We start from the raw sequence: 17,027 nt of genomic DNA on the forward strand, positions 1-17,027 counted from the left end.
TCCGACAAACAAGCAAAATGAACAAAAAACATTGAATTCAATTCTTTCTGATTTTAGAAACTGCATTAAAGAAGGGGTGCACCGGTCCTGGAGATACTGCAATACCAGGTCAATGCGTGGAGTGGACAGAGCAAGCTCTTTTTCCATCTCCCTGTTCTAAAAATCCATTTAATATATGGTCCCCAGATAGGGGACGTATCAGATATTAAACTGATAAGAACAGATTTTTTGATTGAATATATCTTTTATTAGCACAAAAAATAAATTAACAGACAGTGTACAGTGCCGCAGCCCAGTACACACAGAATTCTACATCATATTTACATAGCATGAGGATACGACGCACTAACTAGACACATCACACCCCTATGCTACACAAAACACTCAATCTGAAAGAAAAAGCATGTCAATCAATACAGTACGACGAACCGTGATAAGGGATGGGGATTGGGAAAAAGGGGATGGGGAGGGGAAAATCACAGGCCCGAAGCTTTTTGAAAGACAAGACACATAAGGGGAGAGGGGGAGGAGGGGTTTAGTCCTCGTCCTCGTCCTCCGGACCGTCCATGATGGAATAGTCTCTGAGCAGGCTGTGGATCAGCCTGCGGCAGTCCTGGATGGACATCCTCTCCCTCCTCAAGATGAGCCGGTTCCTGGCGACCCAAACGGCATCCTTGAAGCAGTTCATAAGGCGCCAAGCCTCCTGGATGGCTCCGACGGTATGAACCCCAGGGAAGAGTCCGTAAAGCACAGAATGGTGCGATAGGCTCGCCCTGGGGACAGAGTTCCTCAGGTCGTCCTCAAGTGCAGTCAATAGGCGCTGTGCAAATCCGCAGTCCCAAAAAGTGTGCAAAGATGTTTCCTCCACGAAGGGGCACCTTGGGCAGTACCGGGTCTTGCACAGGTTCCGGGCATGCATGAATGACCGGACGGGCAGTCCGCCCTGAATCGCCATCCACGACAAGTCCTTGTGCCCGTTGGTCAGCCTGTCAGACGACACATTTGTCCACACAGTCTCCAGCGTGTCCTGGTGAAGTCCTGTGATGTTCTCCACGTCATCCTTGGCTCTGATTAGCTTGTGGATAGTTTTGGGCTTCCACAAGTCGGGCTTGAGTCCCTCCAGTTGATGCTCCCCCACAAATCGAACGACGTCTCCGTAGAACCATGGCGTCGTCCAGTTGTAGGGGAAGGAGCTGTCCCACTTGTCCCAGCCGAGTCGCCTCCAAAGAGGAAGCAGGAAGAAGCGAGACATGGACCTGCCCGCGGAGCCATTCTTGACTTGCAAAGTCCGGCGGACACAATCACACACAAAAGAGGATCGCAGGAGGGTGGGGATATCTGGAACGCCCTTCCCACCCTTGCGAGGCTCCTTGTACATGACGGCCCGCCTGACTCTGTCCATCTTGGATCCCCAGACAAAGTGAAACACTGTCCTGGTAATGGCCCTGCACACAGTGACGTGTGGGGGCCAGGCCTGCGCCGTGTACTGCAAGACGGGCAGGACCTCATTACGCAGGACGAGTGCCTTACCCTCACAAGTGAGGTGTCTGAGGCTCCAGAGTCCGATCCGTTGCTTCACCTTGGCCAAGCGTTCTTGCCAGGACTTGAGGGCCGCTCCTTCCTTCCCGAACCAGACTCCCAGCACCTTGAGGAAATCCGGTTGAATGTTGAAGGGGAAGGGGGCGGAGGAGGCCGGCTGCCAATCCCCGAAGAGCATGGCTTCCGACTTCCTGCAGTTGACTTTGGCCCCTGAAGCCCGGCCGAACCTCTCACACGTCTGGACGAGGGCGTCGACTGAACCACGATCAGCGCAGAAGACGGTGACGTCGTCCATGTAGAGCGAGCACTTGACCTCGTGTCGTCCCGGACCCGGTGCGGTGATCCCTCTGATCTCTCCATTCTGCCAGATAGCCTCTGCGAAGAGTTCTATAACACAAACAAAAAGAAGAGGTGATAGAGGGCAGCCTTGTCTGACCCCAGAGAGGACAGGGAAGGGGTCAGTCTTCCAGCCGTTCACCAACACCGAGCTGTGGATATCAAAATACATCAGACGGACATACGAACAAAACATGTTACCCAAACCTAACCGGTGCAGAGCTCGGCCCATGAACTCGTGGGAAACCCGGTCGAAGGCCTTCTCCTGATCCAAGGAGACCAGGGCCGCGTGTGCGCGGCGGACCTTGATGTACTCGACCGTGTCCCGCACGAGAGCGAGGCTGTCTGCGATGCGACGTCCAGGGATGCCGCAGGTCTGGTCCGGGTGGATGATCCGTCCGATGACCGTCTTAAGTCGTGTCGCCATCGTCTTGGCCAGGATCTTGTAGTCCACGTTGAGCAGAGTGATGGGACGCCAATTCCTCAGGTCGCACCTCTCTCCCTTCCGCTTGTACAGGATCGTGACCATTCCTTCCCTCAAAGATGGAGGCATTCTACCCTCCACCACCATCTCCTCGTACAGGTCCAACAGGTCCGGACAGATGAGGTCTCCCAGCGCTACATAGAGCTCCGCTGGAAGACCATCACTGCCCGGGGTCCTGCCGGTCCTAAAGGATTTAGCGGCAGAGAGCAATTCGCCCACCATCAGAGGTTTGTCCAAGGCTGCCGTGCCTGCAGGATCAAGATGGTTAGTGATACCTGACAGGAACTTATCAGCAGCGTCGGGGTCGGTAGTCTTGTGGGAGTAGAGTTCGCTGTAGAAGTTGCTGACGACCCTCATCACGTCCTCCTTCCCACGTCGCATGTTTCCGCTCTCGTCTCGCAGCTCGTTCAGGGGCGTGTGACCGGCATGAAGTTTCCTGAAAAAGAATGAGTTACATTTCTCACCCTTCTCCAGATTCTCCACTTTGGAACGGAAGATGATTCGCTTGGACTCCTCCTCAAAGTGCCTTTTCAGGCTCTTCTTGGTCTCCTCCAGCTCCTCCCTCACGTCCCAGCCGCAGTGAAGAAGGTCCTGCAGCGACCGCAGCTCGCGCTGCAGCCCTCTGAAGTCCCTCCTCTTCTCACACGCATGTTGTCGACCCTTGGCCTGAAAGAAACAGCGAAACTCAAGTTTAACATATTCCCACCAATCAGAGACTGTTTGGAAGCTACCCTTGTAGGACTGCCACATTGCGTAGGCTGCTCTGAGCTCCTCCACGACTTCATCCTGAGCCAGCAGAGCACAATTCAGCTTCCAGGAGCCGGGGCCGGACGGAAAACCGTCGCCGAGGACACCTTGTAAGTGAATGGCTCTGTGGTCGGAGAAGAAGCAGGAGACCATCGAGTGCCTACTCTGCCTGACTGCCCGAGAGGTGAACACAAAGTCAATCCTGGAGCGGAGTGAGCCATCGGGTCGGCTCCACGAATAGTTCGTGGAGCCTCTCCCCATGGAGCCCACCACGTCCTGAAGAGAGGCCTCGGTTACCATCTCGATGAGCAGCTTGGACGTGATGTCCAACTTGGCAGATGTGCCAGAACTACGACCGTCCTCCTCGATGGGGCAGTTGAAATCCCCGGCCATCACTAAGGTCCTGGTGGTGGCAAGCTGAAGCTGCAGGGTCTGGAAAAGCTCCAAACGCTCATTCTTCAGTGGGGACGCATACACGTTGATGAACCTGACAGGTTCTCCCGCCCAGTTGCCATCTACAACAAGAGCCCTGCCGCAGATGAGCTCCTGGACGGACTCAAGCGTGAATGCGCCCCCCCGATCAGAATTGCGACCCCCGCAGACTTGCAGTCACCCCCACCGGACCAGTAGGATGGACCGTGGGACCACTCCCTGGCCAGATGTTTGAAGGACCTAGAGGAGGGAAGGGAACATTCCTGCAACATATAAACATCACACAACTGGGAAGTAAGGAAGGCATAAATAGTCTGACGTCTGAACTTGTCCTTGATGCTCCTGACATTAATGGAAAATAAGTTAATATTAGCCATCATGTAGGGAAAAAAGAAAAAGTTAGCGCAGGCAATACACCTTAGTTACCACTCCGGTCGGGTGGTCCCTCGTCGGTGTTGACTGCTGGTGACGGGATCACCAGCAGGCCCTCTTCCTCCATCTGGTCAAGCAGCGCGGCCTCAATCTCGGCGACCACCAGTTCCTCCTCTTCTGGCTCGGCCACCAGGGTCTCAACCATGTGCTCCATCTCTTCTGGCTCAGGGAGGGTATCCTCCTTTTCGCCTACGAAATCCAGAATCTTCTTTTTGGAGGATTCAGTAGCAGGGCTGTCCTCCACCTTCCTCTTTCCCCGGGTTGGAACTGGGGAGACAAGAAGGGGAAAATCCTCCTCGGAATAGATAGCGGCGGGTGGAGGAAAGGTTAATTCCACCGCTACCATGGTCTGGGGAGGGAGAGTGGCTGCCGGGGCAGGGGAAAGGACACCTGCTGAGGAGTAGGGGAAGGAGGAAGAGGAAGTGGAATCCTCAGCAGGGGTGGCCGGGGTGGGGGGGGATTGGACGGGGGTGGCAGGGGGAGGGATCGAGAGAGGGGTGACAGAACTCTTACCCTCCTTTGACTTTTTCTTCTGCTTCGGAGCTGCTGGGACCGTCGCTGGGGCTTTGGCCACCGACTCCTTGACCGCTTTGGCCTTGGTCGTCTCGGCCTTGGCCGCTGGGGCCTTGGTCGTCGCGTCCTTGACCTTCACAGGCCTGGTCGTCGGGGCCTTGTCCTCCGTAGCTGGGGTCGTCGCAACCACCGATGCCCAGGATCTCTCACGCCTGGGGCAATCCTTGTACAGATGAGCCGCCAGCCCACACAGGTTGCAGGACGTCTTCTTCGGGCAGTCCTTCGAGCTGTGTCCCGTCACTCGACAAATCCTGCAGGCATCCTCCTTGCAGTCCTTCATCTCGTGGCCGTTCTTGCCGCATCTCCTGCAGTTCCGCGGCATGTCCGGGTAATAGATGAGGCCGTAGGAGTTGCCCAGGGAGAATGTCGGGGGCAGGTGCCGAAGTCCGTCTGAGTACGCCAGGTCCCTGTGAAGTCTAACGGTCACCGACCACTTACCTGTCCAGAAGCCGAGTCCATTCAGGATGTGAGAGGGTTCCTTCACAACCAAACAGAAGCGTCTCAGGAAGGTACAGATGTCTTGGCCTGGGGTGTGCGGGTTGCGCATGGAGACCGTGATCCTCCTTTCATCCCTCTGGATAGGGCAGCTACCTGTAAAGGCAGAGAAAGAATTATCCGGTCCTTTTGCGCTTACCATTTCCCAGAACCTCCTGCAGGTGTTCACAGTGGCGAAGGTGACGAAGAAGATCCCCGTCAAGAAGGTCTGGATGCTGAGTGTGTCCGACCTGGAGAAGCCTCGATCCAGCAGCATCTTCTGGCAGAACACGTCCGAGGACATGTCCGGCACCCTCCCATCCACTTCCTTCAGCTTCAGGGCCACCGTCTGCCGCATCCATGGCTCCAGGGCTGGAGCTTCGTGGCGGGGCTTCTGGGGTCCCTTCTGCTGGCCAGTCGTGGAGGCAGAGTCCTTGGGGTCAGAATCGGCTCCTGGCTGGGCCCTCCTGGCTGTCCCCAGCTCCAGGCTCTTCTTTTCGGCCTTCCTCGCAGCGCTTGCCATGGCTTTCCTCCTGCAGTTACTTCTTGGAGCTGGATCTGGAACTCTTCCCGGAATGGGTGGAGCTATGTAGATTCTTCTCCCGTCGTGTTCTGGACAAATTCCCCGAAAGGTCTTTGTCTCGATGATTTTCTTCCTCGAAGATTCCACAGGACAGCCCGATTCTTCTCCGAGTCTTCGTCTTCTTCTGGATTCTTTAGAGCTTCTTCCTCCCACCGATATCCGCCTTCGTTCTCTGATGTCAGCTGGGCTCCGAAGCTCTTCTCCTTCCGAGTTCGATCGCTCTCGTCAAGTGTAGATCGTAGCTCTTGTGTTCTTAAAAGAACAGATACTACACTTGATCTTAGCCAAAAGGCCGAGAAGCGATAACCAGAATTGGTTTCAAACTACGGAGCCACCCAAGGATCCTGAAAAGTCCATTTGTGGAGATGAGCTCCTGGACTCCCGTTAAGAAGACATGTTGTCAACCTCTAGATCCCTTACATGCCTGCACTTTTCGGCTTGCTGCTGCTGCAATCCACGCGTTTTAGATCTGCATAACTCCACCTCTTTAAACACAGCACCTTCACCCCCTGCTGTTCCCACCCGCCTCAACACCGTTGGAAGGGAGGAGAACCAATTAAGGCGGGGGGTGGGGTGGAACGAGCAGCTGTCTACCCTTAGCAGGAGGGCTCCTGATTACATACCTCTCCTGCTGCTGCTGCTGCTGCTGGCTGTCCAGCAGCAGACTGAAGGTGGCTGCTGCTGTGCACAGGTATATAAAGGCTCAGAGCCTATTATGACACGCGCAGCCAGCGTTCCATTGCCACATTCCATCTACTGCAGGCAGGATACCTGGCTGGCTGAATGTCGCTGAGAAGCTCACAGAGACCGCCATAAGCAACAGTTTAACAGAATGCCACAGACTAATCAACCAAACTTTTTGGGTTGGGTTCTCTTTTATAGTCTGCAGGCATTAAATGAAAGAAGTCAGTGTCCCAGCAGAAGGAGACAACGTTTCAGAAAAGGCATTGTAGCAAACCAAAAAAGAAATTTTAAGCGCAGCAGAGTAACCAGCGCACATACCTGTTAGCTCAGGTGAGTTTAAAAGGCTGCTGTTGATAACAAGGGCATTTGCTAAATAGATGGTGTGTGTGCAACAATATACTGAAAGGTCAATTATATTGTGCAGCTTATCTCACCACCTGTAGTTATTTAGGTGAAAGCTCCAAAATGCTTGCCTAATATGTCTGTTTATCCAAAAGGAAGTAAAAAGGGAGAGCTAGAAAGATAGCATTGCATCACATTACATGGCAATGCAATGCACAGTTGCTGAAGTTGAACCAAAATGAGCTTGTAATCTGGCTTCTGCAACTTTGAACATGAAAAATCCAATGAGGAGAAGAAAAGCAAAGCCAAAGAGTCCATCCCAAAATCCGACAAACAAGCAAAATGAACAAAAAACATTGAATTCAATTCTTTCTGATTTTAGAAACTGCATTAAAGAAGGGGTGCACCGGTCCTGGAGATACTGCAATACCAGGTCAATGCGTGGAGTGGACAGAGCAAGCTCTTTTTCCATCTCCCTGTTCTAAAAATCCATTTAATATATGGTCCCCAGATAGGGGACGTATCAGATATTAAACTGATAAGAACAGATACTACACTTGATCTTAGCCAAAAGGCCGAGAAGCGATAACCAGAATTGGTTTCAAACTACGGAGCCACCCAAGGATCCTGAAAAGTCCATTTGTGGAGATGAGCTCCTGGACTCCCGTTAAGAAGACATGTTGTCAACCTCTAGATCCCTTACATGCCTGCACTTTTCGGCTTGCTGCTGCTGCAATCCACGCGTTTTAGATCTGCATAACTCCACCTCTTTAAACACAGCACCTTCACCCCCTGCTGTTCCCACCCGCCTCAACACCGTTGGAAGGGAGGAGAACCAATTAAGACGGGGGGTGGGGTGGAACGAGCAGCTGTCTACCCTTAGCAGGAGGGCTCCTGATTACATACCTCTCCTGCTGCTGCTGCTGGCTGTCCAGCAGCAGACTGAAGGTGGCTGCTGCTGTGCACAGGTATATAAAGGCTCAGAGCCTATTATGACACGCGCAGCCAGCGTTCCATTGCCACATTCCATCTACTGCAGGCAGGATACCTGGCTGGCTGAATGTCGCTGAGAAGCTCACAGAGACCGCCATAAGCAACAGTTTAACAGAATGCCACAGACTAATCAACCAAACTTTTTGGGTTGGGTTCTCTTTTATAGTCTGCAGGCATTAAATGAAAGAAGTCAGTGTTCCAGCAGAAGGAGACAACGTTTCAGAAAAGGCATTGTAGCAAACCAAAAAAGAAATTTTAAGCGCAGCAGAGTAACCAGCGCACATACCTGTTAGCTCAGGTGAGTTTAAAAGGCTGCTGTTGATAACAAGGGCATTTGCTAAATAGATGGTGTGTGTGCAACAATATACTGAAAGGTCAATTATATTGTGCAGCTTATCTCACCACCTGTAGTTATTTAGGTGAAAGCTCCAAAATGCTTGCCTAATATGTCTGTTTATCCAAAAGGAAGTAAAAAGGGAGAGCTAGAAAGATAGCATTGCATCACATTACATGGCAATGCAATGCACAGTTGCTGAAGTTGAACCAAAATGAGCTTGTAATCTGGCTTCTGCAACTTTGAACATGAAAAATCCAATGAGGAGAAGAAAAGCAAAGCCAAAGAGTCCATCCCAAAATCCGACAAACAAGCAAAATGAACAAAAAACATTGAATTCAATTCTTTCTGATTTTAGAAACTGCATTAAAGAAGGGGTGCACCGGTCCTGGAGATACTGCAATACCAGGTCAATGCGTGGAGTGGACAGAGCAAGCTCTTTTTCCATCTCCCTGTTCTAAAAATCCATTTAATATATGGTCCCCAGATAGGGGACGTATCAGATATTAAACTGATAAGAACAGATTTTTTTTTTTTTTTTTTTTTTTTTTTTTCCGAAAGCCCGAATTCGTGTTCAAAACCCGAGTGCGCTTAAAAAAGTGACAAGTGCCACAAAAAAAGTGCACTAGGATGCTGGTCTTCTTGAAACCCTCTCCAAAAGGAGAAGGGTCCCCCAAACCATTCCCCGTCCCTCCGAGCCAAAAGGCCACAGCGGGGAACAGGGACAAAAAGCCACCTCCAGCCGAAGCCAGAGGCGACCCAATCTTACCCCCAGCACCTGCCCGAGTTCTCACCCGAGCAAGGCACTGGGAGCCAAAGACTGTGCTCTCCTCCCGGAAGAGGGGAGCCAACAACGCTCTCCTTCCGAAAGAGGAGAGCCAGGGGGGTTCAGAGGGGAGCGGAACCTGATGGCCACACACTCCCCCCCTAGACCTGCCAAGAGAGGAACCCGTAAGGGAACCGCATCCCGACAAAATCCTAGTAGGACGTGACACACGTGAATAAGTGGACACACAGTGACAAAGAAATTAAATTAATAGTGAAGGTTTCACAGTATAATACTGCCCGGACCTTCGACCGGGAATTGAAAAATTCCCCATCCTAAGGCCAGAAGGCCCGGAATAAGGGTGTGTGCGAAGAAAGAAAATTTGAAGTGCTTGTGCAAATGTGCCATAAACTCAAGTGGGGTTCCCAATCCCAGTGAGTTAAGGCACCCCAGGGTCACCACTCCTGGGGCACTTCACACTTCGGGCTTTCGATCTTCCCCGGCCCAATGGCGTCGATCCTGGGGGGCCATGCTTTCCACCAGATGACTATATTAGCCACCTGGCGTACTAACAAGCGCCTAAACCCCAGTGTGCATAATGTATCAATCTACTAGGGCGGCCAACATCCAAAACCGCCTTTTCAAAAGATACTACACTTGATCTTAGCCAAAAGGCCGAGAAGCGATAACCAGAATTGGTTTCAAACTACGGAGCCACCCAAGGATCCTGAAAAGTCCATTTGTGGAGATGAGCTCCTGGACTCCCGTTAAGAAGACATGTTGTCAACCTCTAGATCCCTTACATGCCTGCACTTTTCGGCTTGCTGCTGCTGCAATCCACGCGTTTTAGATCTGCATAACTCCACCTCTTTAAACACAGCACCTTCACCCCCTGCTGTTCCCACCCGCCTCAACACCGTTGGAAGGGAGGAGAACCAATTAAGGCGGGGGGTGGGGTGGAACGAGCAGCTGTCTACCCTTAGCAGGAGGGCTCCTGATTACATACCTCTCCTGCTGCTGCTGCTGCTGGCTGTCCAGCAGCAGACTGAAGGTGGCTGCTGCTGTGCACAGGTATATAAAGGCTCAGAGCCTATTATGACACGCGCAGCCAGCGTTCCATTGCCACATTCCATCTACTGCAGGCAGGATACCTGGCTGGCTGAATGTCGCTGAGAAGCTCACAGAGACCGCCATAAGCAACAGTTTAACAGAATGCCACAGACTAATCAACCAAACTTTTTGGGTTGGGTTCTCTTTTATAGTCTGCAGGCATTAAATGAAAGAAGTCAGTGTTCCAGCAGAAGGAGACAACGTTTCAGAAAAGGCATTGTAGCAAACCAAAAAAGAAATTTTAAGCGCAGCAGAGTAACCAGCGCACATACCTGTTAGCTCAGGTGAGTTTAAAAGGCTGCTGTTGATAACAAGGGCATTTGCTAAATAGATGGTGTGTGTGCAACAATATACTGAAAGGTCAATTATATTGTGCAGCTTATCTCACCACCTGTAGTTATTTAGGTGAAAGCTCCAAAATGCTTGCCTAATATGTCTGTTTATCCAAAAGGAAGTAAAAAGGGAGAGCTAGAAAGATAGCATTGCATCACATTACATGGCAATGCAATGCACAGTTGCTGAAGTTGAACCAAAATGAGCTTGTAATCTGGCTTCTGCAACTTTGAACATGAAAAATCCAATGAGGAGAAGAAAAGCAAAGCCAAAGAGTCCATCCCAAAATCCGACAAACAAGCAAAATGAACAAAAAACATTGAATTCAATTCTTTCTGATTTTAGAAACTGCATTAAAGAAGGGGTGCACCGGTCCTGGAGATACTGCAATACCAGGTCAATGCGTGGAGTGGACAGAGCAAGCTCTTTTTCCATCTCCCTGTTCTAAAAATCCATTTAATATATGGTCCCCAGATAGGGGACGTATCAGATATTAAACTGATAAGAACAGATACTACACTTGATCTTAGCCAAAAGGCCGAGAAGCGATAACCAGAATTGGTTTCAAACTACGGAGCCACCCAAGGATCCTGAAAAGTCCATTTGTGGAGATGAGCTCCTGGACTCCCGTTAAGAAGACATGTTGTCAACCTCTAGATCCCTTACATGCCTGCACTTTTCGGCTTGCTGCTGCTGCAATCCACGCGTTTTAGATCTGCATAACTCCACCTCTTTAAACACAGCACCTTCACCCCCTGCTGTTCCCACCCGCCTCAACACCGTTGGAAGGGAGGAGAACCAATTAAGGCGGGGGGTGGGGTGGAACGAGCAGCTGTCTACCCTTAGCAGGAGGGCTCCTGATTACATACCTCTCCTGCTGCTGCTGCTGGCTGTCCAGCAGCAGACTGAAGGTGGCTGCTGCTGTGCACAGGTATATAAAGGCTCAGAGCCTATTATGACACGCGCAGCCAGCGTTCCATTGCCACATTCCATCTACTGCAGGCAGGATACCTGGCTGGCTGAATGTCGCTGAGAAGCTCACAGAGACCGCCATAAGCAACAGTTTAACAGAATGCCACAGACTAATCAACCAAACTTTTTGGGTTAGGTTCTCTTTTATAGTCTGCAGGCATTAAATGAAAGAAGTCAGTGTTCCAGCAGAAGGAGACAACGTTTCAGAAAAGGCATTGTAGCAAACCAAAAAAGAAATTTTAAGCGCAGCAGAGTAACCAGCGCACATACCTGTTAGCTCAGGTGAGTTTAAAAGGCTGCTGTTGATAACAAGGGCATTTGCTAAATAGATGGTGTGTGTGCAACAATATACTGAAAGGTCAATTATATTGTGCAGCTTATCTCACCACCTGTAGTTATTTAGGTGAAAGCTCCAAAATGCTTGCCTAATATGTCTGTTTATCCAAAAGGAAGTAAAAAGGGAGAGCTAGAAAGATAGCATTGCATCACATTACATGGCAATGCAATGCACAGTTGCTGAAGTTGAACCAAAATGAGCTTGTAATCTGGCTTCTGCAACTTTGAACATGAAAAATCCAATGAGGAGAAGAAAAGCAAAGCCAAAGAGTCCATCCCAAAATCCGACAAACAAGCAAAATGAACAAAAAACATTGAATTCAATTCTTTCTGATTTTAGAAACTGCATTAAAGAAGGGGTGCACCGGTCCTGGAGATACTGCAATACCAGGTCAATGCGTGGAGTGGACAGAGCAAGCTCTTTTTCCATCTCCCTGTTCTAAAAATCCATTTAATATATGGTCCCCAGATAGGGGATGTATCAGATATTAAACTGATAAGAACAGATACTACACTTGATCTTAGCCAAAAGGCCGAGAAGCGATAACCAGAATTGGTTTCAAACTACGGAGCCACCCAAGGATCCTGAAAAGTCCATTTGTGGAGATGAGCTCCTGGACTCCCGTTAAGAAGACATGTTGTCAACCTCTAGATCCCTTACATGCCTGCACTTTTCGGCTTGCTGCTGCTGCAATCCACGCGTTTTAGATCTGCATAACTCCACCTCTTTAAACACAGCACCTTCACCCCCTGCTGTTCCCACCCGCCTCAACACCGTTGGAAGGGAGGAGAACCAATTAAGGCGGGGGGTGGGGTGGAACGAGCAGCTGTCTACCCTTAGCAGGAGGGCTCCTGATTACATACCTCTCCTGCTGCTGCTGGCTGTCCAGCAGCAGACTGAAGGTGGCTGCTGCTGTGCACAGGTATATAAAGGCTCAGAGCCTATTATGACACGCGCAGCCAGCGTTCCATTGCCACATTCCATCTACTGCAGGCAGGATACCTGGCTGGCTGAATGTCGCTGAGAAGCTCACAGAGACCGCCATAAGCAACAGTTTAACAGAATGCCACAGACTAATCAACCAAACTTTTTGGGTTGGGTTCTCTTTTATAGTCTGCAGGCATTAAATGAAAGAAGTCAGTGTTCCAGCAGAAGGAGACAACGTTTCAGAAAAGGCATTGTAGCAAACCAAAAAAGAAATTTTAAGCGCAGCAGAGTAACCAGCGCACATACCTGTTAGCTCAGGTGAGTTTAAAAGGCTGCTGTTGATAACAAGGGCATTTGCTAAATAGATGGTGTGTGTGCAACAATATACTGAAAGGTCAATTATATTGTGCAGCTTATCTCACCACCTGTAGTTATTTAGGTGAAAGCTCCAAAATGCTTGCCTAATATGTCTGTTTATCCAAAAGGAAGTAAAAAGGGAGAGCTAGAAAGATAGCATTGCATCACATTACATGGCAATGCAATGCACAGTTGCTGAAGTTGAACCAAAATGAGCTTGTAATCTGGCTTCTGCAACTTTGAACATGAAAAATCCAATGAGGAGAAGAAAAGCAAAGCCAAAGAGTCCATCCCAAATTCCGACAAACAAGCAAAATGAACAAAAAACATTGAATTCAATTCTTTCTGATTTTAGAAACTGCATTAAAGAAGGGGTGCACCGGTCCTGGAGATACTGCAATACCAGGTCAATGCGTGGAGTGGACAGAGCAAGCTCTTTTTCCATCTCCCTGTTCTAAAAATCCATTTAATATATGGTCCCCAGATAGGGGACGTATCAGATATTAAACTGATAAGAACAGATACTACACTTGATCTTAGCCAAAAGGCCGAGAAGCGATAACCAGAATTGGTTTCAAACTACGGAGCCACCCAAGGATCCTGAAAAGTCCATTTGTGGAGATGAGCTCCTGGACTCCCGTTAAGAAGACATGTTGTCAACCTCTAGATCCCTTACATGCCTGCACTTTTCGGCTTGCTGCTGCTGCAATCCACGCGTTTTAGATCTGCATAACTCCACCTCTTTAAACACAGCACCTTCACCCCCTGCTGTTCCCACCCGCCTCAACACCGTTGGAAGGGAGGAGAACCAATTAAGGCGGGGGGTGGGGTGGAACGAGCAGCTGTCTACCCTTAGCAGGAGGGCTCCTGATTACATACCTCTCCTGCTGCTGCTGCTGCTGGCTGTCCAGCAGCAGACTGAAGGTGGCTGCTGCTGTGCACAGGTATATAAAGGCTCAGAGCCTATTATGACACGCGCAGCCAGCGTTCCATTGCCACATTCCATCTACTGCAGGCAGGATACCTGGCTGGCTGAATGTCGCTGAGAAGCTCACAGAGACCGCCATAAGCAACAGTTTAACAGAATGCCACAGACTAATCAACCAAACTTTTTGGGTTGGGTTGTCTTTTATAGTCTGCAGGCATTAAATGAAAGAAGTCAGTGTTCCAGCAGAAGGAGACAACGTTTCAGAAAAGGCATTGTAGCAAACCAAAAAAGAAATTTTAAGCGCAGCAGAGTAACCAGAGCACATACCTGTTAGCTCAGGTGAGTTTAAAAGGCTGCTGTTGATAACAAGGGCATTTGCTAAATAGATGGTGTGTGTGCAACAATATACTGAAAGGTCAATTATATTGTGCAGCTTATCTCACCACCTGTAGTTATTTAGGTGAAAGCTCCAAAATGCTTGCCTAATATGTCTGTTTATCCAAAAGGAAGTAAAAAGGGAGAGCTAGAAAGATAGCATTGCATCACATTACATGGCAATGCAATGCACAGTTGCTGAAGTTGAACCAAAATGAGCTTGTAATCTGGCTTCTGCAACTTTGAACATGAAAAATCCAATGAGGAGAAGAAAAGCAAAGCCAAAGAGTCCATCCCAAATTCCGACAAACAAGCAAAATGAACAAAAAACATTGAATTCAATTCTTTCTGATTTTAGAAACTGCATTAAAGAAGGGGTGCACCGGTCCTGGAGATACTGCAATACCAGGTCAATGCGTGGAGTGGACAGAGCAAGCTCTTTTTCCATCTCCCTGTTCTAAAAATCCATTTAATATATGGTCCCCAGATAGGGGACGTATCAGATATTAAACTGATAAGAACAGATACTACACTTGATCTTAGCCAAAAGGCCGAGAAGCGATAACCAGAATTGGTTTCAAACTACGGAGCCACCCAAGGATCCTGAAAAGTCCATTTGTGGAGATGAGCTCCTGGACTCCCGTTAAGAAGACATGTTGTCAACCTCTAGATCCCTTACATGCCTGCACTTTTCGGCTTGCTGCTGCTGCAATCCACGCGTTTTAGATCTGCATAACTCCACCTCTTTAAACACAGCACCTTCACCCCCTGCTGTTCCCACCCGCCTCAACACCGTTGGAAGGGAGGAGAACCAATTAAGGCGGGGGGTGGGGTGGAACGAGCAGCTGTCTACCCTTAGCAGGAGGGCTCCTGATTACATACCTCTCCTGCTGCTGCTGCTGCTGGCTGTCCAGCAGCAGACTGAAGGTGGCTGCTGCTGTGCACAGGTATATAAAGGCTCAGAGCCTATTATGACACGCGCAGCCAGCGTTCCATTGCCACATTCCATCTACTGCAGGCAGGATACCTGGCTGGCTGAATGTCGCTGAGAAGCTCACAGAGACCGCCATAAGCAACAGTTTAACAGAATGCCACAGACTAATCAACCAAACTTTTTGGGTTGGGTTCTCTTTTATAGTCTGCAGGCATTAAATGAAAGAAGTCAGTGTTCCAGCAGAAGGAGACAACGTTTCAGAAAAGGCATTGTAGCAAACCAAAAAAGAAATTTTAAGCGCAGCAGAGTAACCAGCGCACATACCTGTTAGCTCAGGTGAGTTTAAAAGGCTGCTGTTGATAACAAGGGCATTTGCTAAATAGATGGTGTGTGTGCAACAATATACTGAAAGGTCAATTATATTGTGCAGCTTATCTCACCACCTGTAGTTATTTAGGTGAAAGCTCCAAAATGCTTGCCTAATATGTCTGTTTATCCAAAAGGAAGTAAAAAGGGAGAGCTAGAAAGATAGCATTGCATCACATTACATGGCAATGCAATGCACAGTTGCTGAAGTTGAACCAAAATGAGCTTGTAATCTGGCTTCTGCAACTTTGAACATGAAAAATCCAATGAGGAGAAGAAAAGCAAAGCCAAAGAGTCCATCCCAAAATCCGACAAACAAGCAAAATGAACAAAAAACATTGAATTCAATTCTTTCTGATTTTAGAAACTGCATTAAAGAAGGGGTGCACCGGTCCTGGAGATACTGCAATACCAGGTCAATGCGTGGAGTGGACAGAGCAAGCTCTTTTTCCATCTCCCTGTTCTAAAAATCCATTTAATATATGGTCCCCAGATAGGGGACGTATCAGATATTAAACTGATAAGAACAGATACTACACTTGATCTTAGCCAAAAGGCCGAGAAGCGATAACCAGAATTGGTTTCAAACTACGGAGCCACCCAAGGATCCTGAAAAGTCCATTTGTGGAGATGAGCTCCTGGACTCCCGTTAAGAAGACATGTTGTCAACCTCTAGATCCCTTACATGCCTGCACTTTTCGGCTTGCTGCTGCTGCAATCCACGCGTTTTAGATCTGCATAACTCCACCTCTTTAAACACAGCACCTTCACCCCCTGCTGTTCCCACCCGCCTCAACACCGTTGGAAGGGAGGAGAACCAATTAAGGCGGGGGGTGGGGTGGAACGAGCAGCTGTCTACCCTTAGCAGGAGGGCTCCTGATTACATACCTCTCCTGCTGCTGCTGCTACTGGCTGTCCAGCAGCAGACTGAAGGTGGCTGCTGCTGTGCACAGGTATATAAAGGCTCAGAGCCTATTATGACACGCGCAGCCAGCGTTCCATTGCCACATTCCATCTACTGCAGGCAGGATACCTGGCTGGCTGAATGTCGCTGAGAAGCTCACAGAGACCGCCATAAGCAACAGTTTAACAGAATGCCACAGACTAATCAACCAAACTTTTTGGGTTGGGTTCTCTTTTATAGTCTGCAGGCATTAAATGAAAGAAGTCAGTGTTCCAGCAGAAGGAGACAACGTTTCAGAAAAGGCATTGTAGCAAACCAAAAAAGAAATTTTAAGCGCAGCAGAGTAACCAGCGCACATACCTGTTAGCTCAGGTGAGTTTAAAAGGCTGCTGTTGATAACAAGGGCATTTGCTAAATAGATGGTGTGTGTGCAACAATATACTGAAAGGTCAATTATATTGTGCAGCTTATCTCACCACCTGTAGTTATTTAGGTGAAAGCTCCAAAATGCTTGCCTAATATGTCTGTTTATCCAAAAGGAAGTAAAAAGGGAGAGCTAGAAAGATAGCATTGCATCACATTACATGGCAATGCAATGCACAGTTGCTGAAGTTGAACCAAAATGAGCTTGTAATCTGGCTTCTGCAACTTTGAACATGAAAAATCCAATGAGGAGAAGAAAAGCAAAGCCAAAGAGTCCATCCCAAAATCCGACAAACAAGCAAAATGAACAAAAAACATTGAATTCAATTCTTTCTGATTTTA

At 48.9% G+C, this 17,027-nt stretch overlaps 7 non-coding genes and 3 pseudogenes across 7 annotated transcripts; all 10 read right to left on the reverse strand.

The window, feature by feature from the left end:
* Positions 1-71: 71 nt before the first annotated feature.
* Positions 72-264, reverse strand: LOC141211601 (U2 spliceosomal RNA). Its single transcript, XR_012281570.1, has one exon. It is a non-coding gene; the product is annotated as a U2 spliceosomal RNA (small nuclear RNA).
* Positions 265-5,826: 5,562 nt separating this feature from the next.
* Positions 5,827-5,904, reverse strand: LOC141211824 (U2 spliceosomal RNA; annotated as a pseudogene).
* Positions 5,905-7,022: 1,118 nt separating this feature from the next.
* On the reverse strand, positions 7,023-7,213 carry LOC141212276 (U2 spliceosomal RNA). Its single transcript, XR_012282089.1, has one exon. It is a non-coding gene; the product is annotated as a U2 spliceosomal RNA (small nuclear RNA).
* Positions 7,214-8,325: 1,112 nt separating this feature from the next.
* On the reverse strand, positions 8,326-8,554 carry LOC141211782 (U2 spliceosomal RNA; annotated as a pseudogene).
* A 760-nt stretch (positions 8,555-9,314) lies between these two features.
* On the reverse strand, positions 9,315-9,406 carry LOC141211849 (U2 spliceosomal RNA; annotated as a pseudogene).
* A 1,115-nt stretch (positions 9,407-10,521) lies between these two features.
* On the reverse strand, positions 10,522-10,712 carry LOC141212277 (U2 spliceosomal RNA). The gene has a single exon (XR_012282090.1). It is a non-coding gene; the product is annotated as a U2 spliceosomal RNA (small nuclear RNA).
* Positions 10,713-11,824: 1,112 nt separating this feature from the next.
* On the reverse strand, positions 11,825-12,015 carry LOC141211481 (U2 spliceosomal RNA). The gene has a single exon (XR_012281454.1). It is a non-coding gene; the product is annotated as a U2 spliceosomal RNA (small nuclear RNA).
* Positions 12,016-13,124: 1,109 nt separating this feature from the next.
* Positions 13,125-13,315, reverse strand: LOC141212278 (U2 spliceosomal RNA). The gene has a single exon (XR_012282091.1). It is a non-coding gene; the product is annotated as a U2 spliceosomal RNA (small nuclear RNA).
* A 1,115-nt stretch (positions 13,316-14,430) lies between these two features.
* On the reverse strand, positions 14,431-14,621 carry LOC141212281 (U2 spliceosomal RNA). The gene has a single exon (XR_012282093.1). It is a non-coding gene; the product is annotated as a U2 spliceosomal RNA (small nuclear RNA).
* Positions 14,622-15,736: 1,115 nt separating this feature from the next.
* On the reverse strand, positions 15,737-15,927 carry LOC141212282 (U2 spliceosomal RNA). Its single transcript, XR_012282094.1, has one exon. It is a non-coding gene; the product is annotated as a U2 spliceosomal RNA (small nuclear RNA).
* Positions 15,928-17,027: the final 1,100 nt, after the last annotated feature.

The sequence above is a fragment of the Phyllobates terribilis genome, unplaced genomic scaffold (genome assembly GCF_046119375.1).
Source record: "Phyllobates terribilis strain yellow unplaced genomic scaffold, ASM4611937v1 Scaffold_170__1_contigs__length_4071412, whole genome shotgun sequence".
NCBI lineage: Eukaryota > Metazoa > Chordata > Amphibia > Anura > Dendrobatidae > Phyllobates > Phyllobates terribilis.